General features: G+C 41.1%; 1 pseudogene; it reads left to right on the top strand.

Annotated features, from left to right (window-relative positions):
• Positions 1–3,401: 3,401 nt before the first annotated feature.
• On the top strand, positions 3,402–3,899 carry LOC124527190 (ubiquitin-conjugating enzyme E2 C-like; annotated as a pseudogene).
• Positions 3,900–11,362: the final 7,463 nt, after the last annotated feature.

Here is an 11,362-nt window from a genome sequence, read left to right on the forward strand (position 1 = left end):
GGGTATTATTTCCATTCGCATTCTTTGTAATATTTATTATTAATTAGAGTCCCAGTTTTTTCTTTGGTTTCCTCTATGTATCATCATTATACTGGTTTTTCATGATGCTAAAATTATTTGGTAATCTTTAGCAACATTTGTCTTTTTCAAATGTGTTTTCTAATTGATCCTTTCAACCTGAGTGAGGAGTAAGTATCTTTATTTTATTGTTTGTTGTTTTTGTTGTTGCTACTATTTTTATCAATGGGACTTTGGATTCATAAGAAACAGAAGCTATCTGTGGCCAATTTAAGTTGAAAAGATATTTTCAAGGAATATTGATATACACAATTAACAAATCATTAGAGAACCAAAGTCTAAAAATGAGGGCAGAAATGCCCAGCAAAATCATATTAGAAAGAGTCTCCAAACTCCAGCCAAACTCACAGGCTTCTTGACTAAACAATGGTTGCTCATGATGATTCTGAACCCTCCTCTGAGTTTCATGTCAAACCCTCAAGGTTAAAAATCAGATGCTAGAATTTCTGCATTTATGCCAGGAGTTGGTCACGTAGCCGTGCCACAGCTACCAGCAAACTGAAAGTGAGGCCATCAGCTCCCTTCTGTTTGTAATTGTGGAAAGCAGGGCCTTGCCATTAAACTTTCTTGGGGTCCCAATCAAATAAAAGTATGTTTCGATACCAGGCAGATTAAAATAAGTGCCCATGTAATCTACTCCATTAGTTGCTCAATATCTACAATACCCTTCTTCTCACATTAGATTTCAAAAAATGATAATGTACTCTACGTAAAGTAACAATGTCTTATATACACTCACATTGGCCTTGAAGAGAGATGCTCAATAATTCATCTCTGATTAATATACATTTCTTCTCTACATCCATTGTGATTCCCAATTCAATATTCTGAAATGTGTGTGTGTGTGTGTGCGTGTGAGGGGGGTGGAAACTTGTAAAGTTTATCAACAACCTCTTATAGTGGTAAAGAGAAAGAAAAGTAAAATTATCTATATAAAATATGTAAATATGCATTTTTGTAAGAAAGAAAATATGGTAAATGCGATAGTTTCATTTTTACAGAATTGGTTATAAATCATAATTAGTTGTTGTAATTTTTTTACATGACTAATTTCATATTCACATTTTCTGAGCCAAAACCTAACCTTTTTTTTTTTTTTGTCTATTTGCCCCCAAAGCATGTGAAACTCAAAATGGTATTCAACAATTAATGTTATGTACACTGTGAAAGCATTTCTCTTTTGGGTACTTTGTGTGTTATCCACTGCTACATAAGAAAATAAAAATACTGTTGAATTTAGCAACTTAAAACAATAATATTCATTATCTCCTATCTTATAGGGATATCTTATATTTGGGTGTACCATAGCTGAGTCCTCTGACTCAGAATGTCTTATAAGGATGCAAAGTATTGTCTGGGTTGTGGTCTTATCTGAAGTCTCTAGTGAAGGAAGATCCACTTTTAAACTAATGTATGTGGTTATTGGCAGAACTCAGTTCCTTATGGCCTGCTGGACTGAGGGCCTCAGTTCCTTGCCATGTAATGCTCTCTATAGAGCAGCTTACAACATGGCAGCCACCTTCCATCAGAAGCAAGGGAGGGAGTAATAGAGGAAAGCAAAACTGAAGCCAGAATCTTTTTTTTAATGTTTATTTTTGAGATAGAGAGTGAGAGAGAGAGAGAGAAAGTGAGGGTCAGAGAGAGAGGGAGAGAGAAAATTCCAAGCAGGCTCCACACTGCCAGTGTAGAGCTTGACACTGGGCTCAAATTCATGAGCCGTGAGATCATTACCTGAGCCAAAATCAAGAGTTGGAAGCTTAGCCAACTGAGCCACCCAAGTGCCCCTAAGCCAGAATCTTTTTTAACTTAAGGTAGAATATGACATCCCACCAGTTTTGTTGTATTCTATTTATTACAAGCAAGGCATTAAATCTAGCACACACTCAAGGGGAAGGGATCACTCAAGGACGTTGAATATCAGGAGGCATGGATCATTGGGAACGCTCTTAGTAGCTGAATTCTACTGGTACATAGACCCACAATCAGCAGAAAGCAAGTCTTGGGTACGGAAAGCAAGATTTCCTCAAGTAGGCCATTAGTTACAATCAGGATAGACAACACTCCTATTTCTGTCTCTGGTTCCTAGACATAGGTTTTGTTTTTTGTTTGTTTGTTTTGTTTTGTTTTGTTTTGTTTTACTTTGGAGAAACAATATGTATTATTTCCTGGTTAAGAGCATGTGCTTTATTCATCATGACAACAATTTAAACAAGTGTCTCAAAGCTGGTGACAGAACTGCAATAAGCTATTCTATCATTTTGTAAGTCCAACTATTTCTAGAAAATATGATATAAAAGAAGACCATGTCTTCCATGAGCTCAGAACAATACTTTATTTATTTCATGGTTAAAATTAATTCCTCAGAAGAAATATTTTGTGATATACTGGATGATGGATAAAGGCATTCAATCAGTCCACATATTGTGGAGCTGGCAGAAGCCTGATGGGCAGGGAAGGTAAATCTAAATCCAGTGTCTATTTCAGTAAAGAAAAAATGTTTTACTGCTCCTAGACTCCAGGAGATTTAAATTATCACACAATATCACAGGGCTGGTCCCCATGGGACATGGCGCTGCCCTGGAGAATCAGAGTTGTTTCCTGTTGCTGTCGACTGAGCAATCATTGATGGTGACCATGCCATCTTTGAACCTGTTACCCATGGCATCTCGGGCCATTTGTTCATGAGCCTATTGAGTGAGCATAGGCACTAAGGTAAAGACTGGGGAAGAAAGCCTGTTTACATCCACAACACATTTATCATACTCCTCTGATTATGAACAACCTCTCCTGAAGTTCAGGAATTTTGAAAAATAGAATATTTACCTGAGTCTCAAATATTCTTACACTCTGAGCCTGTTGTAAAAGTTAAAACCATATATCTTGTCTGCAAAGTTTTTTTGTAAACCATTCATCTAAATTGCTCTAAATGCCTTGACTTTGAGTAAACCATCAGCCAGCGACTTGGGAATCGTTAAGGATCTTTAACCAAGGCCACACCTCCTTCTAGGGAAAGTGGGCAAAATATGTATATGTTTTTTAAAGAAACATCACTGTGAGGATTACCTTATTCCTTCTCTTTCAGAATCACACCAAAGTGTTGTGGCACTGTTCCTGGGAAGATGTATACTCATGTAATGAAGAAAGAAACAAAAAATTGAGCATACATTCAAAGCTAGAACCTCAAAAATGAAAACATTGCAATACCGCCAAATGTTTTTCCTACAGTGACAAAAGGAAGGCATTTGCAGTCATGCTTTCTGAGTTCCCTGTCCTCTGCTAGGATGGCTTTCCAGACCCAGGGGCCACAGCCATGGCAGCGCAAAGGAGCCGAGCCCAGTGGGGGGTGCCAGCTGGGCACTGTGGGCAAGAGGCTACAGCAGGATCTGATGACCCTCAGGATGTCTGGCAATGTAAGAATTTTGCCTTCCTGAATCAGACAGACTTTTCAAATAGGTGGGGGCCATCCATGGAGCATTTGGCACAGTGTATGAAGGAAGACCTGAAGTATAAGCTCTCCTGGAAGTTCCCCACTGGCTATGCTTACAGAGCTTTGCTGTACCTTCACCATCTTGCCTCAGTTAGTATTTAACATCCTCAGCTGCCAACACCCTGCTACCACCCCACCATGGACACCCAGGGGAACATCTGCCTGGACATCCTGAAGAAATAGTGGTCCCCCATATCCATCAGGACCATCCCACTGTCCCCCCCAGAGCCTGTTAGACTCTGAAAAAAAAAAAAAGCCTACAGCCTTTAAGAAGTAGCTGCAGGAAACCTACTCAAAGCAGAGCTCCAGCCAAGAAACCTGCCTGATTGTCTAGTCACTCTACTTTTTTGTCTTTGTTTTTTCCTTAGAGGGTCTGTCCTTTCCTTCATTCCTGTTGAGGACTCTGTATCTTAGGCTGTGGTGTCATTTTTGTTTTGTTTCTGTTTTTGGTTTTCGTTTTTTTTTTTTTAAGTTTATTTTTTTATTTTTATTTTTTATTTTTTTTATATATATGAAATTTATTGACAAATTGGTTTCCATACAACACCCAGTGCTCATCCCAAAAGGTGCCCTCCTCAATACCCATCACCCACCCTCCCCACCCTCCCACCCCCCATCAACCCTCAGTTTGTTCTCAGTTTTTAACAGTCTCTTATGCTTTGGCTCTCTCCCACTCTAACCTCTTTTTTTTTTTTTTCCTTCCCCTCCCCCATGGGTTCCTGTTAAGTTTCTCAGGATCCACATAAGAGTGAAACCATATGGTATCTGTCTTTCTCTGTATGGCTTATTTCACTTAGCATCACACTCTCCAGTTCCATCCACGTTGCTACAAAAGGCCATATTTCATTTTTTCTCATTGCCACATAGTATTCCATTGTGTATATATACCACAATTTCTTTATCCATTCATCAGTTGATGGACATTTAGGCTCTTTCCATAATTTGGCTATTGTTGAGAGTGCTGCTATAAACATTGGGGTACAAGTGCCCCTATGCATCAGTACTCCTGTATCCCTTGGATAAATTCCTAGCAGTGCTATTGCTGGATCATAGGGTAGGTCTATTTTTAATTTTCTGAGGAACCTCCACACTGCTTTCCAGAGCGGCTGCACCAATTTGCATTCCCACCAACAGTGCAAGAGGGTTCCCGTTTCTCCACATCCTCTCCAGCATCTATAGTCTCCTGATTTGTTCATTTTGGCCACTCTGACTGGCGTGGGGTGATACCTGAGTGTGGTTTTGATTTGTATTTCCCTGATAAGGAGCGACGCTGAACATCTTTTCATGTGCCTATTGGCCATCTGGATGTCTTCTTTAGAGAAGTGTCTATTCATGTTTTCTGCCCATTTCTTCACTGGGTTATTTGTTTTTCGGGTGTGGAGTTTGGTGAGCTCTTTATAGATTTTAGATACTAGCCCTTTGTCTGATATGTCATTTGCAAATATCTTTTCCCATCCCGTTGGTTGCCTTTTAGTTTTGTTGGTTGTTTCCTTTGCTGTGCAGAAGCTTTTTATCTTCATAAGGTCCCAGTAATTCACTTTTGCTTTTAATTCCCTTGCCTTTGGGGATGTGTCGAGTAAGAGATTGCTACGGCTGAGGTCAGAGAGGTCTTTTCCTGCTTTCTCCTCTAAGGTTCTGATGGTTTCCTGTCTCACATTTAGGTCCTTTATCCATTTTGAGTTTATTTTTGTAAATGGTGTGAGAAAGTGGTCTAGTTTCAACCTTCTGCATGTCGCTGTCCAGTTCTCCCAGCACCATTTGTTAAAGAGGCTGTCTTTTTTCCATTGGATGTTCTTTCCTGCTTTGTCAAAGATGAGTTGGCCATACGTTTGTGGGTCTAGTTCTGGGGTTTCTATTCTATTCCATTGGTCTGTGTGTCTGTTTTTGTGCCAATACCATGCTGTCTTGATGATGACAGCTTTGTAGTAGAGGCTAAAGTCTGGGATTGTGATGCCTCCTGCTTTGGTCTTCTTCTTCAAAATTCCTTTGGCTATTCGGGGCCTTTTGTGGTTCCATATGAATTTTAGGATTGCTTGTTCTAGTTTCGAGAAGAATGCTGGTGCAATTTTGATTGGGATTGCATTGAATGTGTAGATAGCTTTGGGTAGTATTGACATTTTGACAATATTTATTTTTCCAATCCATGAGCAGGGAATGTCTTTCCATTTCTTTAAATCTTCTTCAATTACCTTCATAAGCTTTCTATAGTTTTCAGCATACAGATCCTTTACATCTTTGGTTAGATTTATTCCTAGGTATTTTATGCTTCTTGGTGCAATTGTGAATGGGATCAGTTTCTTTATTTGTCTTTCTGTTGCTTCATTGTTAGTGTATAAGAATGCAACTGATTTCTGTACATTGATTTTGTATCCTGCAACTTTGCTGAATTCATGTATCAGTTCTAGCAGACTTTTGGTGGAGTCTATCGGATTTTCCATGTATAATATCATGTCATCTGCAAAAAGCGAAAGCTTGACTTCATCTTTGCCAATTTTGATGCCTTTGATTTCCTTTTGTTGTCTGATTGCTGATGCTAGAACTTCCAGCACTATGTTAAACAACAGCGGTGAGAGTGGGCATCCCTGTCGTGTTCCTGATCTCAGGGAAAAAGCTCTCAGTTTTTCCCCGTTGAGGATGATGTTAGCTGTGGGCTTTTCATAAATGGCTTTTATAATCTTTAAGTATGTTCCTTCTATCCCGACTTTCTCAAGGTTTTTTATTTTTAAATTTTTTTTTTTCAACGTTTATTTATTTTTGGGACAGAGAGAGACAGAGCATGAACGGGGGAGGGGCAGAGAGAGAGGGAGACACAGAATCGGAAACAGGCTCCAGGCTCTGAGCCATCAGCCCAGAGCCCGACGCGGGGCTCGAACTCACGGACCGCGAGATCGTGACCTGGCTGAAGTCGGACGCTTAACCGACTGCGCCACCCAGGCGCCCCTCAAGGTTTTTTATTAAGAAAGGGTGCTGGATTTTGTCAAAGGCCTTTTCTGCATCGATTGACAGGATCATATGGTTCTTCTCTTTTTTTTTGTTAATGTGATGTATCACGTTGATTGATTTGCGAATGTTGAACCAGCCCTGCATCCCAGGAATGAATCCCACTTGATCATGGTGAATAATTCTTTTTATATGCTGTTGAATTTGATTTGCTAGTATCTTATTGAGAATTTTTGCATCCATATTCATCAGGGATATTGGCCTGTAGTTCTCTTTTTTTACTGGGTCTCTGTCTGGTTTAGGAATCAAAGTAATACTGGCTTCATAGAATGAGTCTGGAAGTTTTCCTTCCCTTTCTATTTCTTGGAATAGCTTGAGAAGGATAGGTATTATCTCTGCTTTAAATGTCTGGTGGAACTCCCCTGGGAAGCCATCTGGTCCTGGACTCTTATTTGTTGGGAGATTTTTGATAACTGATTCAATTTCTTCGCTGGTTATGGGTCTGTTCAAGCTTTCTATTTCCTCCTGATTGAGTTTTGGAAGAGTGTGGGTGTTCAGGAATTTGTCCATTTCTTCCAGGTTGTCCAATTTGTTGGCATATAATTTTTCATAGTATTCCCTGATAATTGTTTGTATCTCTGAGGGATTGGTTGTAATAATTCCATTTTCATTCATGACTTTATCTATTTGGGTCATCTCCCTTTTCTTTTTGAGAAGCCTGGCTAGAGGTTTGTCAATTTTGTTTATTTTTTCAAAAAACCAACTCTTGGTTTCGTTGATCTGCTCTACAGTTTTTTTAGATTCTATATTGTTTATTTCTGCTCTGATCTTTATTATTTCTCTTCTTCTGCTGGGTTTAGGCTGCCTTTGCTGTTCTGCTTCTATTTCCTTTAGGTGTGCTGTTAGATTTTGTATTTGGGATTTTTCTTGTTTCTTGAGATAGGCCTGGATTGCAATGTATTTTCCTCTCAGGACTGCCTTCGCTGCGTCCCAAAGCGTTTGGATTGTTGTATTTTCATTTTCGTTTGTTTCCATATATTTTTTGATTTCTTCTCTAATTGCCTGGTTGACCCACTCATTCGTTAGTAGGGTGTTCTTTAACCTCCATGCTTTTGGAGGTTTTCCAGACTTTTTCCTGTGGTTGATTTCAAGCTTCATAGCATTGTGGTCTGAAAGTATGCATGGTATAATTTCAATTCTTGTAAACTTATGAAGGGCTGTTTTGTGACCCAGTATATGATCTATCTTGGAGAATGTTCCATGTGCACTCGAGCAGAAAGTATATTCTGTTGCTTTGGGATGCAGAGTTCTAAATATATCTGTCAAGTCCATCTGATCCAATGTATCATTCAGGGCCCTTGTTTCTTTATTGACCGTGTGTCTAGATGATCTATCCATTTCTGTAAGTGGGGTGTTAAAGTCCCCAGCAATTACCACATTCTTATCAATAAGGTTGCTTATGTTTATGAGTAATTGTTTTATATATTTGGGGGCTCCGGTATTCGGCGCATAGACATTTATAATTGTTAGCTCTTCCTGATGGATAGACCCTGTAACTATTATATAATGTCCTTCTTCATCTCTTGTTACAGCCTTTAATTTAAAGTCTAGTTTGTCTGATATAAGTATGGCTACTCCAGCTTTCTTTTGGCTTCCAGTAGCATGATAAATAGTTCTCCATCCCCTCACTCTGAATCTAAAGGTGTCCTCAGGTCTAAAATGAGTCTCTTGTAGACAGCAAATAGATGGGTCTTGTTTTTTTATCCATTCTGATACCCTATGTCTTTTGGTTGGCGCATTTAATCCATTTACATTCAGTGTTATTATAGAAAGATGCAGGTTTAGAGTCATTGTGATTTCTGTATGTTTTATGCTTGTAGTGATGTCTCTGCTACTTTGTCTCACAGGGTCCCCCTTAGGATCTCTTGTAGGGCTGGTTTAGTGGTGACAAATTCCTTCAGTTTTTGTTTGTTTGGGAAGACCTTTATCTCTACTTCTATTCTAAATGACAGACTTGCTGGATAAAGGATTCTCGGCTGCATATTTTTTCTGTCTAGCACACTGAAAATCTCGTGCCAATTCTTTCTGGCCTGCCAAGTTTCAAAAGAGAGATCAGTCACGAGTCTTATAGGTCTCCCTTTATATGTGAGGGCACGTTTACCCCTTGCTGCTTTCAGAATTTTCTCTTTATCCTTGTATTTTGCCAGTTTCACTATGATATGTCGTGCAGAAGATCGATTCAAGTTACGTCTGAAGGGAGTTCTCTGTGCCTCTTGGATTTCAATGCCTTTTTCCTTCCCCAGTTCAGGGAAGTTCTCAGCTATTATTTCTTCAAGTACCCCTTCAGCACCTTTCCCTCTCTCTTCCTCCTCTGGGATACCAATTATGCGTATATTATTTCTTTTTAGTGTATCACTTAGTTCTCTAATTTTCCCCTCATACTCCTGGATTTTTTTATCTCTCTTTTTCTCAGCTTCCTCTTTTTCCATAACTTTATCTTCTAGTTCACCTATTCTCTCCTCTGCCTCTTCCATCCGAGCCGTGGTGGTTTGCATTTTGTTTTCCATTTCCTTTAAAGCGTTTTTCAGCTCCTCGTGACTGTTCCTTAGTCCCTTGATCTCTGTAGCAAGAGATTCTCTGCTGTCCTGTATACTGTTTTCCAGCCCAGCGATTAATTTTATGACTATTATTCTAAATTCACTTTCTGTTATATTATTTAAATCCTTTTTGATCAGCTCATTAGCTGTTGTTATTTCCTGGAGATTCTTCTGAGGGGAATTCTTCCGCTTGGTCGTTTTGGATAGTCCCTGGTGTGGTGAGGACCTGCAGGGCACTTCCCCTGTGCTGTGGTGTATAACTGGAGTTGGTGGGCGGGGCCGCAGTCAGTCCTGATGTCTGCCCCCAGCCCACCGCTGGGGCCACAGTCAGACTGGTGTGTGCCTTCTCTTCCCCTCTCCTAGGGGCGGGATTCACTGTGGGGTGGCGTGGCCCGTCTGGGCTACTTGCACACTGCCAGGCTTGTGATGCTGGGGATCTGGCGTATTAGCTGGGGTGGGAAGGCAAGGTGCACGGAGGCAGGGGGGGCAGGCTTAGCTCGCTTCTCCTTAGGTGATCCACTTCAGGAGGGGCCCTGTGGCAGCCGGAGGGAGTCAGATCGCTGCCGGAGGTTTGGCTCCGCAGAAGCACAGAGTTGGGTGTTTGCGCGGAGCGAGCAATTTCCCTGGCCGGAACCGGTTCCCTTTGGGATTTTGGCTGGGGGATGGGCGGGGGAGATGGCGCTGGCGAGCGCCTTTGTTCCCCGCCAAACTGAGCTCTGTCGTCCGGGGGCTCCGCAGCTCACCCTCCCTTTGTCCTCCAGCCTTCCCGCTTTCCGAGCAGAGCTGTTAACTTATGACCTCCCAGACGCTAAGTCGCGCTTGCTGTTGGAACACAGTCCATCAGGCCCCTCTGCTTTTGCAAGCCGGGCTCGGGGGCTCTGCTTGGCTGGGGAGCCGCCCCTCCGCCCCGGCTCCCTCCTGCCAGTCCGTGGAGCGCGCACCGCCTCGCCGCCCTTCCTACCCTCTTCCGTGGGCCTCTTGTCTGCACTTGGGTCTGGTGACTCCATTCTGCTAATCCTCTGGCGGTTTTCTGGGTTATTTAGGCAGGTGTAGGTGGAATCTAAGTGATCTGCAGGACGCGCGGTGAGCCCAGCGTCCTCCTACGCCACCATCTTCCCTCCTTCTATTTTTTTATTTTGAGGGAAGGGGAGTGACAGAGAGAGAGAGTATCCCAAGCAGGCTCCATTCTGTCAGTGCAGAGCCCAGCAGGTGACATCATGACCTGAGCTGAAATCAAGAGTCAGATGCTTAACCAACTGAGCCACCCAGGAGCCCCTGTTTCTGTTTTTTAAATTAAGTCTCTTGTTAAGCCCTTGTGATGAATATATTAAATGAACACATTGTTTTTATTAATAAAGTAAAAAGAATAAATAATGAAAGGATGCAAAATGTATAAATTGGTCCTTCTGTTTTGAGGGGAGAGCCTGATAGTCTCTGCATTCCTTTTATCACTTTGCTATTTTGGCAGATCCCCATGTTTCCATAAAATTTAACTTCCATTACTTAATAATTGATGTGTCTCTTTTCCTAAATATCATAAGTACTTCCGAGATTGCTCTGTCAAATTGGAAATGTACCATTGGCATATTTGTCTTTCCTTATATGCATCATAGTAAAATAAAAGCATGTTACTCTGCAAAAAAAATTAACTTCCTCCATATGCCAGGTCATGCCCATTCAGGATATTTCCATGACCTGCTTTACTATTCCTATCAGAATGATGGCATTAATTCTTTTTTTTAAATTTTTTTAATGTTTATTTATTTTGAGAGAGAGAGAGAGAGAGACAGAGCACAAGCCAGGGAGGGGCAGAGAGAGAGGGAGACACAGAATCTGAAGTGGGCTCTAGGCTCTGAGCTGTCAGCACAGAGCCAAACATAGGGCTCGAACTCACACACCGCGAGATCATGACCTGAGCTGAAGTCGGATGCTCAACCGAGCCCCTCAGCGCCCCTGATAGCATTAATTCTAAGAACCAGTATATTCTACTGTGAAATTATTAGATGGTTACATTTTCTCCAGAGCTGAGGATGTTAAATACTAACTGAGGCAAGATGGTAAAGGTATAGCAAAGCTCTTTCCAGGCAAAGGCATGCACAATGTTTCTGGTGGTTTTTACTTCATGGAATAGGGAAAAACCAATTTCAAATCAAAAGCTGGATAATATTTATCTAGAGTTGTATTCATTAGGAAACAACCTCTGGAAGAGCAGCTATAATCAGATTAATTTCTGATAAGGAACTAACATCTAGTGTTAAGC

This window comes from Lynx rufus, unplaced genomic scaffold (assembly GCF_022079265.1).
Source record: "Lynx rufus isolate CCGP_SWC_20201006 ecotype Redwood Valley unplaced genomic scaffold, mLynRuf1.p SCAF_5, whole genome shotgun sequence".
In the NCBI taxonomy this organism is placed as follows: domain Eukaryota; kingdom Metazoa; phylum Chordata; class Mammalia; order Carnivora; family Felidae; genus Lynx; species Lynx rufus.